The following is a 13,555-nucleotide window of genomic DNA, read 5'->3' on the forward strand; positions in this document are numbered from 1 at the left end:
TATTTATCCGAAATCATAGAAAAGACTAAACACCGACGCTGAAGAATACATCAAGAAAGGTGAGTCGTTCTAATATTTTATGTATGTTTAGACAGACTCTAGATTTATTGCCTAGCTAGCTTAAACACACCTATAGATCAAACAGTCACTCTTGTACACCTAAACCTTCTCTGGTAAAGCTCCTCTGTTTGATGTGTGTTTAGATAGTCTCTAAGTTTAATGCCTAACTAGCTTAAACACATCGGTAGATCAAATAGTTACACCTATGTCCCTAAACCTTCTACTAGGACTCACTCGTGCCCTCCCAGTCTAGTGAAGTTTTGTTTTATTTTGTGAGTTTTTCTCTGTGAAAGCATTTAGAGATTGGAACCTGCCACGTAAGTCATATAAACATTTTCTGTAGACAATTAATTACACTCAAAGCCCCGGCTCGTGGACTTGTAATATCAGTAGGACCAATAAACTGCACGCTTACTGCAAGGAACTGTGCTTCTGAGTTTTTGTTCTCAAATGATATCCCGAAGGGTTGCTAGGTAATATGTTTTTGTCTAGATAACGAACTCCATCCTTATTAGAAGTCTTGGCCAAGACCAACGTTACCTTGTAAACTAAGATCTTCAGATTGGTTATTAGTTGAGTTTTTGTTCCAGTTCATAACTTTGCCGCTCGAGTTATAATTGTTGATTTGCAGAAACTTTCTTGACCAATTAGGGGTATTTAGGTTAATTACTAAACTCTCTTGTGTTGGTGTCGGTTTACACAAACTCATACCGCCTGCCCGCAACACAGATTTACCGAGAGCAATAGCATCCAAGATAATGAGGTTATATACAATTTGTGACAAAAACATAACCAGAGAAGAGGAATAGTGGATAAAAACCAAGTTTGGGTGAGGGGTATTACTCAACATTGAAGTGAATAGTTACAAAGAATTATAGAATTAATTGTCACGAAAACTAGGGTCTTATATTCCCAGATCTGCGTCCCCGGCTTAAGCAATTTCAAGATGTGCTCGTGTATGCATGTTAACCTCTTAACCACGAAGAATTACACAACTACTGTATAACTCTGCAGTCACAAATTGTAAAGAAAAATGGAGGTTGTAATTACACATTTCTAAATATTTCGAGACTATAAATACAGAACTAATCACGGAAGAGATCATTCCGATTTGGTGAATTCAATTGCTGAAAATGATTGCTAGCACTGGATTCAGCACGAAAAGAAACAGAGAAAAAGGAGGTGTTTAGCGGCAGACCATATACAGGGTTGGAGAGAAATAGGAGTAAAGTGCGAAGGTAGAACGTAGAAAATGTCTAGAAATGCCATATTGATCTTGAAACTAATAGAGGGATTAAGGTCAATATGAGGAATGCATGTAGAGCTCCATCGAATAGGTGTAATGCGAATCATGGGAGACATATGAGAAACCGATGTTACACTTAGCGCAAGAAGAATATACGGGAAAGGGATAATGTTACATGTGGCTCTTGACGCACACCGTCTATTGAAATCAATAGTGGCCAATACAGTTTGAGACCTCTGTAACAGGAGGCGTTTCATGCTATGGCAATGTATCAATACTGTCGTAAAGGTGATGTGAATGAGGAACTAGAGACCCTGTAGTGCGGCCGATGAACACGTTCTTTGTACGAGGCGTAGAAAAGATAGAATCGAATCCTGGACATCAAGAAGAATGTTTGCAACGTGTAACTTAATGAGTAGTAGTTCCACTTGGTGAATGCTGGTTTGGTACCTTGCACAAAGACACCTGTCCCATTCAGGGTGAATGCTGGTTTGGTACCTTGCACAAAGACACCGGGGATATATTAATGACCCTCTCCAACATAACATGCCGGTTGTAACACTGGTGACTCTTCTTACAACCAGTTATATACAATTGGCAGTTAACACACTGTTGATTGTAATGTTGCACACGAGACAAGTATTCGAGCTGTGTCGTCTGGATTTCAATACAGATCAGTCTGACTCGTCTCATTCGACCTGTGATGTTGGTATTGTTAAACCTCGTCTTGTCTCTTATGATTTCGTGGATGTTTCGTCGTCTGGTCTCGTGTGCATGACCCATTGATTTTTTGCACCCATCGCTTAAACGTCTTATTGAAACAGCCATATTCGTCTATCTTCTTATGCAGAACAACCATATTTTCGGGAGCAACTCAGTCATTGGTAGTCCAGAACATGCGTTATCTTTAGTTGATACTTCGCCTCTTTCAAACGCAGCAATTGACTCCTTGATAATATTATGTCTAGGATAATGTTCTTTCATATTGACGCTCATATCATAATCTATTTCTTTTGTTGTAATGCCTCTGAACTCCTGGAATAAAAGATACTTGACCCAAGTATCATTTTACCATGTTAAGAGTGGATCCAGATACTTTTATACCTGTCAGAGATGGCGTGGGACAGTCAAAACCTGGCCCACGAATCACTGGCCCACTATCCATAGTTACCCACGACCCACCATGATCTATTCTGACCCACTACCTACCATGACCCACCAACCACCATGAAACACTCCGACCCATCACCCACCATGACCCATGACCCATCCGGCCTACCACTCACCATGACCCATGACCCATCCGACCTACCACCCACCATGAACCACTCCGACCCATTAAAACCCATCGTTATCAACTGTAGTTCATAATCCATGGCCTCCTCTCCACTGACTAACAGAGTTTACACTAGTAATAAAACAAGGCTGTGAAATTATCACTAATCAGAGTTTAAATTTATATGGTCAATTGCTCAAGCACTGCTCTGTTACAATACCAGTGGATCTTACCTTTACGATATAAAATGCTAAGTGTTTGTCATGGGCCAAATTACGATGAATTTCAATTTAATTACCATATATAATTATTTCCTTGTTGAATTACAGATACTTTTCAGTGGAAAATAGGATGAAATTTGAAAGTCTCAAGTCAAGGTAAAGTAGACCAACGTAAAGAGGAAAAAAGTGTAATTAAGCATGGTACAAAACTAAAATTTACAATCTACAAATTTTATTTCTCTTTTCTTGACAACTTTATGGCTTGATTGCCTTGGCTCTGAACTCTCAATATGATAAACACAGGCTTCAGTAATTATAAGAGAAAGCAGTGGATATAAAATGCGAAGCACTGTAGTTTTTGACTCTCAATTAATAAGTGTTTCTCAACTAGTATCGATCGTTGTCGATTATTTTTACAAATCAAACCACTACCAATTTCCCATATATAGAAAGTCCTCCTGCCCCATAAAAGAGAATTTTAAAAAGTACTAGGACACGTTCCGCACTATGCAAAGTCGTTTTGACTTATGATCAGTGTCATACTAAAGCCCTAACTACTGCAACATATGTTAGTTGAACTCTTTAGTATAACACTAATCACGCGCCAGAACGACTCTGCATAGGCCCGTTCTGTTTATTTTTAATTCAGAGTTATTTTACTGAATTTCAGCTCCCTGCGTTGAACGGATCATGAGATACTCAATTTTTCGCAAAAATTCGGACTCCCGCTCCTTTTAAAGGATATGTATTATATTATAATGCAAACGTTACGATTATAACCCAGTTTGGATTAAGGCCTAACTATATACCAAAAATTTCATTTGACTTTGTAATTTGGCCATGATGATCACGCACTGACCCGTCGAGAGCCAACTCGGGCACCAGCGTTGAGTTATCATCGGACCCGATATAAAAACTAGCAAGTTATATCATATATTTACTAGTTACATTATACTAATTGCATTAAACACATATACTAATTACATTACTAGAGTTACACTTCGTAATTTACAAAACAGCCTTTCTTACTTTCCTGCTAGCAAATGTGTCTATGATATTACTAAAGTTTAACTGACGGGCCAAAGTAGACTCTATTATACGAGTTCCCAAGTTGGATAATCTTTGTTGAGCCATCGATGACTGAAGGACATTCTTTACTCTTGTAAGTGCACTAAACGATCTTTCAGCCTCCGCCACAGACACTGGTAGAGTATAAAAATACGAAGAGCAATAGGAACATTTGGAAAGATGTTGATTAAATTTTGATCAAGAATTGTGTTGAGCAACTGAAATGATGTCAGAGCAGCACTAAAGTTGGCAGATTGGATTGCTTGTAGATTAACCATTTCATTAATGATATCATCTGATAAAATATCCTTGTAAAGTTCTAACCACATTCTTACTTTTCCCTCAAGTTCATCATTGTTCAACGTTGGACACTTCCACAAGAAATTAAAAAAAAAAAAAAAAAAAAAAAAGAAATGAAATCTTTGAGTTTTACGTCCCACGGTTATGCCGGTTAGGCTAAAAGAGAATGTGATGATGAATAATGAATGAAATGGTGGAATGAAGAAAGTGGTAGGAAACGGGAGAACCCCGAGAAAACCCACACACACGGTGTTTGTCCACCACAAAGTTCACTTGGCGGGGGCTGGGATCGATCCTGGGACCCAAGCACCAGAGGTGAATGCTCTATCACACAAGAAATTGAATTTCGTGTTTAGAGAAATGCTATTCAACCTTTTTTCTCGGTACTCCTAGACACAGTTCGCCATACAACTGTGTGCCCCTGAAGTTGTTTAAAAAAAATCGAAATGAACTTATTAAACTTCATACACATATTCTGTTTATTAAAAAGGGGGACAAATAAATACCCAACAAAAGGACAGTGTGCCAAACAAAAGGCTATTTACAGGGGAATAAAAATGAAAATGAAATGAAATTTTTGAGTTTTACGTCCCACGGTTATGCCGATTAGGCTAAAGGAGACGGTGATGATAAGAGATGAATGAAATAGTGGAATGAAGAAAGTGGGAGGAAACGGGAGAACCCCGAGAAAACCCACGCACACGGTGTTTGTCCACCACAAAGTTCACTTGGCGGGAGCAGGGTTTGAACCCGAGACCCGTAGCACCAGAGGTGAACGCTCTACCACTGAGCCAAACAGGGGAATAAAGTGCTAATCAGAAAAAAAAAATAACATGGAAAATTTCAAAACATATGGGAGACACCCAGCAGTTCTACTGACGAGGATTTTCCCCTCATCCTCCCTGATAATTCGCACACTGAGGACAATGTTAAAAATTCAAGAACTAAAAGTAACTTTAGAACTAACCTGTTAATGAGATGTATTATATATTTTTCCAAAATGAGATGCGCATACGGTTTGACGGACTACAGATATAATTAATAAAGACTACAAACTACATGACTGTGGTATTTTTTGTCGAGTTTCCAAAACTGTGGGATGATTTAGAGGTGTAAAAAAATGGATTCATGTGTGTGGAAAAAAAATGAGACTGTGTGCAGTAAATATTAACCGATTATTTGGAAATATTAGACGCGCGTGACGCCATCGCGAAAATCGTTCATTGTAAAGTAGAAATTTTCTTCAAATATAATCATTCAATAAGTATTGGAAACTGCTTATTTTAGGATTATGTACCCCTAAAAACATCTTCACGTACCCCCGGTTGAATAGCACTGGATTAGATCATGTAATGCCTCATAGCGGCATTTAGGGTCTAAGGTTGACTGTAACACAATCCAGAGTTTAAAGAAAGAAAAAAAAACTGCCTGAAAATTTTTCGGGTTTCCTTCTTTCTTGTTTTTCAACAGTTCTGTCTGCTAAACGTTTCTTGATTATGTGCTTTTCTGGAAAATCTGATGTCATTCGCCGATTTCTGCTTACAAGCAGTGTTCGAAGTGAGACGGTATGCGGTGGTATGCCATACCGCCTCTGGTTTTTCAGTGATGAAGGGATACCACCTGTAGTTTCTCAGTGATCAACACATACCTTCACGGAAGAGTAGATGCTAAATACTATTAATAAATTCACTTTTAAACAAAGAAATTGACGGATAGCTTTGCAGTAAAAAGATTTTATTTCTTCTGTAGAAATAATTTCTAAGTTGACAACATCGACATTTTTATCCTTTATCTACCTTTTCCTTTAAAAATGAGGTGTCTTCAAAAAAGTTAATCTAGTTTACATTTTGATGTCTATATTGAATTGTTTCTTTCGTATGTATGTGTGTGTCTTCTTGTCTCAATGCATATAAATGTCGTGTATTGAGCATAGACGGATTTAGGGGTTGTTTGCTGTGGGAGCGGATCTTACGGGGGTTTGAAATACCCTCCATTCGAGTGGGGTCCGGGAGATTTCCCGCAGGAAATTGTTAATATTGAAACTAGGTTTTTGAGAATTTTGTGTATAATTCTCTATTATACCACATAATATATTTTTTTCATTTTTTTCAGGAAGTTCTTGGCGATGGATTAAAGTCTATTCATGTCTCCCCCCCCCCTTTACCGTAACTAAAGACAAACTGTCCATTGCTTTTTCACTCATTATGTAAGTAGAAATGCAATCTTTTAGGCAACATACCCTCACTGTATTTTAGCGTTTAGATAACCGGTATGTCGAGTCAAAATCATAATGAAACATATCGCCTCTGCTTTTTTCCACTTCGAACACTGCTTACAAGTTTACATTCTTGCAAAATGTTTTCTTATTTACTGCGTAGTAGTACTAGATCTTCTATCAAACATGTGCTATTGTCAACTTCGACATCCAAAGTAATTTCTCTTACTTGCTTGGAAAATATTTGTAGCAATTTTCTCTTTAGCACAAGGGTTAAAACACTTGCAGTATTCGCCGGGTCACTCAGCAGCCCAGTCCCTGGGGGAAAAGGCCAGGCTCCCCCACCCCTCCTCGGGCCTGATCACGCACATATAGTTACATTCATGTTTTAATATAATAATTCATATATTACAGGTGATTCAAAGAAATATTTTGAAATATTTTCCAATAGTTAGTTAGCTCCTCCTTTAAAAACACCCAAGTTGTGACTCGAAAGCTAAGTAGTAAGTCTTATTACTATTATTACAAATGTCAATATCCAAAAGTACTTGAAGTTCTTTTTTCACTTAGATTACTCATCTCGGACAAGTAAATAGAAACAAATGAAAAAGGATGAAAAAGAGACCTTGAAAGTAAAACGTAAACAAATTCACCAGAGTTCAAAAGCTGCTCTCCACAATACAATGAGCAGAGTGGGTCGTAGTGCGTCTGAGCGGATCACGGCGGGTGGAGGGTCGCAGTGGGTCACCTCCTGCTGACCCACGATCCACTCACAAATCTTGACCCATTCCATCTCTGATCTCTGTTAAGCAGATAATATTTTCTTCTCATCAATGGCGGATCTAGAAAATAAAAACTGGGGGCGGTCAGAACCCAGACTATGATAGGTATACCATGAGTTTACTACAAACTTTTAAAAATATATAAATAATAGCTTAAATTATTTTTGCCCATTCAATAAACTGGAGGACTAGGTCCCCAGGCCCCAGGCTAGACCCGCCACCAGGGATGCGCACGAGTCGAGTCGAGTCGAGATTTAAGCCTATCTCGACTCGTCTCGCGAAAATGTTGTCCCGACTTGTGTCTCGACTCGACAGTCTCTGTTTTGACTCGACTCGAATTCGAGTGGAGACAAAATATACGAGTTAAAATATACGCACACATCAGCCAGACCATTATGACTACCTACCTAATTGTCAGTATGTCGACCTTTGGCACGGATAACAACGGCGACAAGACTTGGCATGCACGCATTGACCCTTGGTAGGTCGCTGGAAAGAGTTGACACCACATATGCACACACAGGTCACCTAATTCCCGTAAATTCTGGGGTGGGGGGCGATGCGCCTTGACGTCACGTTCAATCACATTCCAGATGTGTTCGATAGGGTTCAGATCCGGCGAGTTGGGAGGCCAGCACATCACTTGGAACTCGCTCCTGCGTTCTCCGAACCACTCCATCACACTCCTGGCATTGTTACATGGTGCATTATCTTGTCGAAAAATGCCACTACAGTTGGGAAACATGGTCATCATGAAGGAGTGTGCATAGTCTGCAAGCAGTGTGCGATATACCTCGCTGTCACTGTGCCTTGCTCGAGCTCCACTAGCCACATGGATGCTCACGTGAATGTTCCCCAGATAATAATTAAGCCACAGCCAGCTTGTCTCCGTTCCGCAGTAGAGGTGTCAAGGAGCTGTTCCCTTGGAATACGACGGATTCGCACCCTCCCATTGTCATGATGAAGAAGGTATCGGGATTCATCAGACAATGCAACTCTCTGTCACTATGTTAAGGTCCAGTAGCGTTGGTCACGTATTCATATCAGTCGTAGTTGCCGATATCGTGGTGTTAACATTCACAAATGAATGGTTTGTCGGCTGCGGAGGCCCATTGTTAGGAGTGTTCAGTGCACTGTGTGTTCAGACTAGTGTTGTGAAGGCCTAGGAAAGAAAACGGAAATTTTGGCTTAAAAAGACAGTTTATTACGGTTTTCCCGAACTTGAAAAAAAATGGAAAATTTAGGTAAAATTGAAAGTTTTTAATATTTTATTATATTATGCTTTAAAAAGTAAAACTATTTTGTATTTACTAGTTTAGAGTTAAGATAATTGAGTACTTATGTTTGCTGTATTAGAATAGGAAAATTTTGTGCACAACTCATCCAAACACTTCAAAGATAGCACCGTGATAGAATGGAGTTATGGCTACAAAAGAAACTTAAATATAATCCTAGTTAGCTTAATTAATATAAACGCATTAAAATTATCTTGAGCAATCTTATGAAGTTCCCCCTTCATGGCAGGGAAGTGTTAAAATAACGGGGCCAGAATCATTTTAGTTAATATGTTAAATCAAACATATATTTTATAGAGATGTCTTCCTTGTTCTATGTAAAATTTCCGGAAATTTTGAAGCCATTAAAAAAAAATAATTTGTTCGGAAATATTGGCAAAAACAGGAAAATATAGCTTAAAAACTATTTCTTGGCCTGATGCTAGTCATCTTACTTGCTGCAACATGTCTGCAGCATATACAGTAGGAAGTTCAAAATCCGACTAATTGGGACCACAGATAGTTCGAATTTTCAAATTGTTCGGATTTTCAAAATTAACAAGAAAATGCCATTTAGGCTTACATATACTGTACGGTATGTTCTTCTATCGATACAGTGGTTATTCAGTACATACAGTAATTACAATACCGTACGTAAGGCTACTTACGTTTAATATTTCAGAAGAACCTGCTCGTACACTAAATTACACTGATCTTGTAAGTCACACTTAAAACTTGTAGGCCTAAGAGAAAATAAAAAATAAAAATAGGTATGACAAACAATTACGTATGAATGAACTTTTGTAAAAACACTTACTTCACACAACGTCGACGGACACACTATTGTTTGTTTATCGCTAGCGTTATATTAAGACAAAATGTAAAAAGCTTCTAGGGACCGCGTTCGGATTATCGACGTCCTGCTGTATATACAATGTATTTCGCTAACGGAAAAATACTTAAAGCAACAGGTTTTAATTCTACTTTTTATTTTTCTGATTTCTGGTCCCTCTTTATTCTTTGTATATTTTTCGAATAAATCAAAAAGAGAGAGGATCTTATTTATATATACACATATACCGCACAAGTGAGTAAATTTGAGCAGCGAGAAATATATTAAAGGGTTGAGTATGTGGAACTTCCGTTCGTTATTATTACAGACTGGCTGAATACCCGTTCTTCGCACGGGGAGAATACGTTTCATTTTGGACACAAAGGACACTAAAACTGTCACTAATGAACTTATGGAGCCCCAAAACTATGAATTCGACATTAATATCGGTAATTTTCAATTATCTTTACATGTCACCATCCCCCCTTAGAGTACTAATGGGTCTGAATTTGGATTTGAACGGCCGGAAGTGTCATTGTACATCTCAGCGACCCCAAAAACTATCGATTTGACACTAATAACGGTCATTTTCAATAATTTTTACATATCTTCTCCCTCTTCCAAGTTGTGGGGCCGAATTTGGATTTAAACGGCATCGGAAGTGTCACTGTTCATTTCTGCGACCCCGAAAACTGTGGATTCGACACTAATATCTGTCATTTTCCCCTCTCCCCTTCCCTCAATTTGCATCTTCAAAGTGAAATAATAAAAACCATCACGAAACCTCATCTATGTTGAATATTTTATCGAGATCGATAAAATTTCCAAAACTTTTGAAGCCATTAATAAAAAAAAACTAATTTGTTCGGAAATATTAACAAAAACCGGAAAATATAATTTAAAAACTATTTCTACCTCTGATGCTAGTAATATTACTTGCTGTAACATGTTTGCAGGATTATACAATATATTTTGCTAACAGGAAAAATACCGAAAGCAACAGGTTTTAGTTTTACTTTTTTAGTTTTCGGATTTCTGGTAAAATCCTCCCTCTTTATTATTTGTATATTTTTCGAATAACTCAAAAAGAGAGAGGATCTTATTTACACATACACACATATACCGCAGAAGTGAGTAAATTTGAACAACGAGAAATATATTAAAGGCTTGAATATGTGAAACTTCCGTTCGTTATTATTACAGATTAGCCGAATAACTTGTACGGGGAGAATAGTTTTATTTTGGACATAAAGGGCACCAAAACTGTCACCAATGAAGTTATCGAGCCCCAAAACTATGAATTCGACACTAATGTCAGTAATTTTCAATTACCTTTACCTGTTCCCGTCCCCCCTTAGGACTGCTAATGAGACTGAATTTCTGGATTTAAACGGCATCTTCTGTTCATCTCAGGGGCCCCGAAAAGTATGGACTCGACCGCCATATTCGATCATGTATCTCTCTCTCTTTATATATATATATATATATATATATATATATATATATATATATATATATAGTGTTTTTTAAATAATAAAGGTGCCGGTATGCTGGACCTCACGTTCACAATGGTAAAAACGATGGAAAGTTGATTGCATACCTTTCAGGGTATTAATAATAATAATAATAATAATAAGAAGAAGAAGAAGAAGAAAAAGAAGGAGAAGAAGAAGAAGCACAATATATATAGCACAATTAGCTCCCAATGTTCAGACTTCAAACCCTACACTTTTGCGTAGAACTGCATTTTCATAAAAGATAATTGAAATATAAACACGTACGCATTAATTTATTTCGGAAGGGAAAATAAAATGAAATCTTAAATTTTACGTCCCATGGTTATGCCGGTTCGGCTAATGAAGACGGTGATAATGAGAAATGAATGAAATGGTGGAATAAGGAAAGTGGAAGGAAACGGGAGAACCCGAGGAAACCCACGAGCGCGGTGTTTGTCCACCACAAAGTCCACATGGCGCTAGCTGGAATCGAACCAGGGACCCCAAGCACCGGAGGTGAACACTCTATCACTGAGCCACCGCGCCCCCTGTTTATTCCTGAAGGGTCAAAGGTATTCGGGGGGTTCAAATTTAATTAGAGGTTAAATTATGTTAAAATTTGTAAACTTGCCCCTAGAATTAGACTAAATTTGCAGAAAGATTAGGATTTCGGTGGATCTGGACCCCCAAATTCCACCCCCTGCGTTCTGTTGAAATATCTACGTTTTATAGCCTATTCCAGACAGCAACGTAAATTACAAAAAGACAGCATAATATTTTAAAGCATGGTTCATAGGATAAGAAGAAATGTACTCAAATGGTCCTTGGCAATTTTAAAAAAGCGACTTCATTTTTTGTCATATCTGGAGATAACTACTCGACGTTCCTCTACACACTGCACTTTTATACCTACGTTTAAGATTCAATTAAAATTTTCAAAATTCGAAAATATTTACAGCTTTACTGTCTGCCACATCACACAACAAATTATACGACCAACTAAATTAAAGAAAATCTATCCCACGACATTTTAGTGTCCCCAAAACCGAAGCCGCTTGCAAAATGTTAAGATTCACAGGATCTCTTGAACCACTGTGGTTGGAACTACAATCTTTTCCACTTGTAATTGAGCACAAACTCGAGAGTGCGACAAAAGGCTTCTCAATGCGAAAAAAACAACAACTAAGATTTTAGACAGAAAGCTTGGTTTGCTAAATTGATTTTCTCAACGTGTCCGCAAGCAACAAAAGTAAGCGGGTTTCGATATCTAAAAAAGTTTCTGCCGAAGCATACAAAGAAACAATAGCACAATAGTTTCGATAACATCTGTGTTGTCCTTCGGTAGCCTACATATCCCGTAAGAAGCTCAATCCTAAATTGTAAAATTAGTAGGAGGAAAGGGCACTTTGGACTGCACCTGTGGCCAAAACAAGACTCGTAGCCGGCTTATATATATAATTGAATGCTAATTTTCTAGTATTTCTCCATCTTGAATGCACATTCCCATTTACTGAATACCCATGTCGTGTATGCATATATATATATATATATATATATATATATATATATATATATATATATGTGTGTGTGTGTGTGTGTGTGTGTGTGTGTGAGAGAGAGAGAGAGAGAGAGAGAGTCTGACTTTTGCTCACCGTCCACTTTTGCCTTATTGCTTTATTTATCTCAGGAATTCAACCCTGAACTTTCCATCTCTAATGGCCATTGAATTAGCGACAGACAAATTTGTGAGACGCCAGTCTTTTCAGAATAAAAATCTGGTCGGTTCAGAGCCTTTATGGTTTATATTACCATGCGAAAAAGGAATGAACAAAGAGAAGCACGAGGACGTACCAGCAAGGGAAAGATCCCTGAATATTATTAACTGGCTTCAAGAAGAAACAAAGATTCGCAGCTCTTTCTCCAGAAAGAAAAAAGGAAAACGAAAACAAACAAACAAAAAAACTGATTTTTCAATAAACCTATACATTTACTATTTGGTATTTTTTAAAGTTTCTTGTCAACCCATTTTTAAGACAGAAAAGGAAATATTCCATTACATTAAAAGGTGCCGGTATGCCGTAGCTTTGCGTACCGCCAGAAAAAATCGTCATATATATATATATATCCTCCCCCTTCCGCAAAATTGCGGGGCTGAATTTGGATTTAAACAGCCGGAAGTGTCACTGTTCATCTCAGCGGCCCCGAAAACTGTCGATTCGACACTAATATCGGTCATTTTCAATATTTTTTATATATCTTCTCCCTCTTCCAAGTTGTGGGGCCGAAATTGGATTTAAACGGCATCGGAAGTGTCATTGTTCATTTCAGCGACCTCGAAAATTATGGATTCGACACTAATATCTGTCATTTTCCCCTCTCCCCTTGTCTCAAGTTACACCTTCAAAGTGAAATGATAAAAAACCGTTCCGAACCTCATCTATATTGAAAATTTTATTGAGGTCGGTCTGATGATTCAATGGTTATTAAGTTAGAAACATAGTCACTTTCATTTTGATTGTAATAGATAATCTGTCGCACTAGAAAACATGTATTTGTTTATATACGTGATTTTGTACATAAAGTTTATATAAGTGTCTATATTAAAATGTTAAATAATAGTAATTATATGTTTTAGTGCATGAGTATTAGTGAAATTTGCCTACTGCTCTTTCTCTTAAGAAGTAATTTAGTTAAAATTAACAAAACTTCACCAGACCTAAGAGCATATTGAGAACTCAGTTTCATTCAAGAGACCTATTTGTTGCAACAGAACATTTCATGTTGG

This window comes from Thermobia domestica, chromosome 4 (assembly GCF_964235325.1).
Source record: "Thermobia domestica chromosome 4, izTheDome1.hap1.1, whole genome shotgun sequence".
Lineage (NCBI taxonomy): Eukaryota > Metazoa > Arthropoda > Insecta > Zygentoma > Lepismatidae > Thermobia > Thermobia domestica.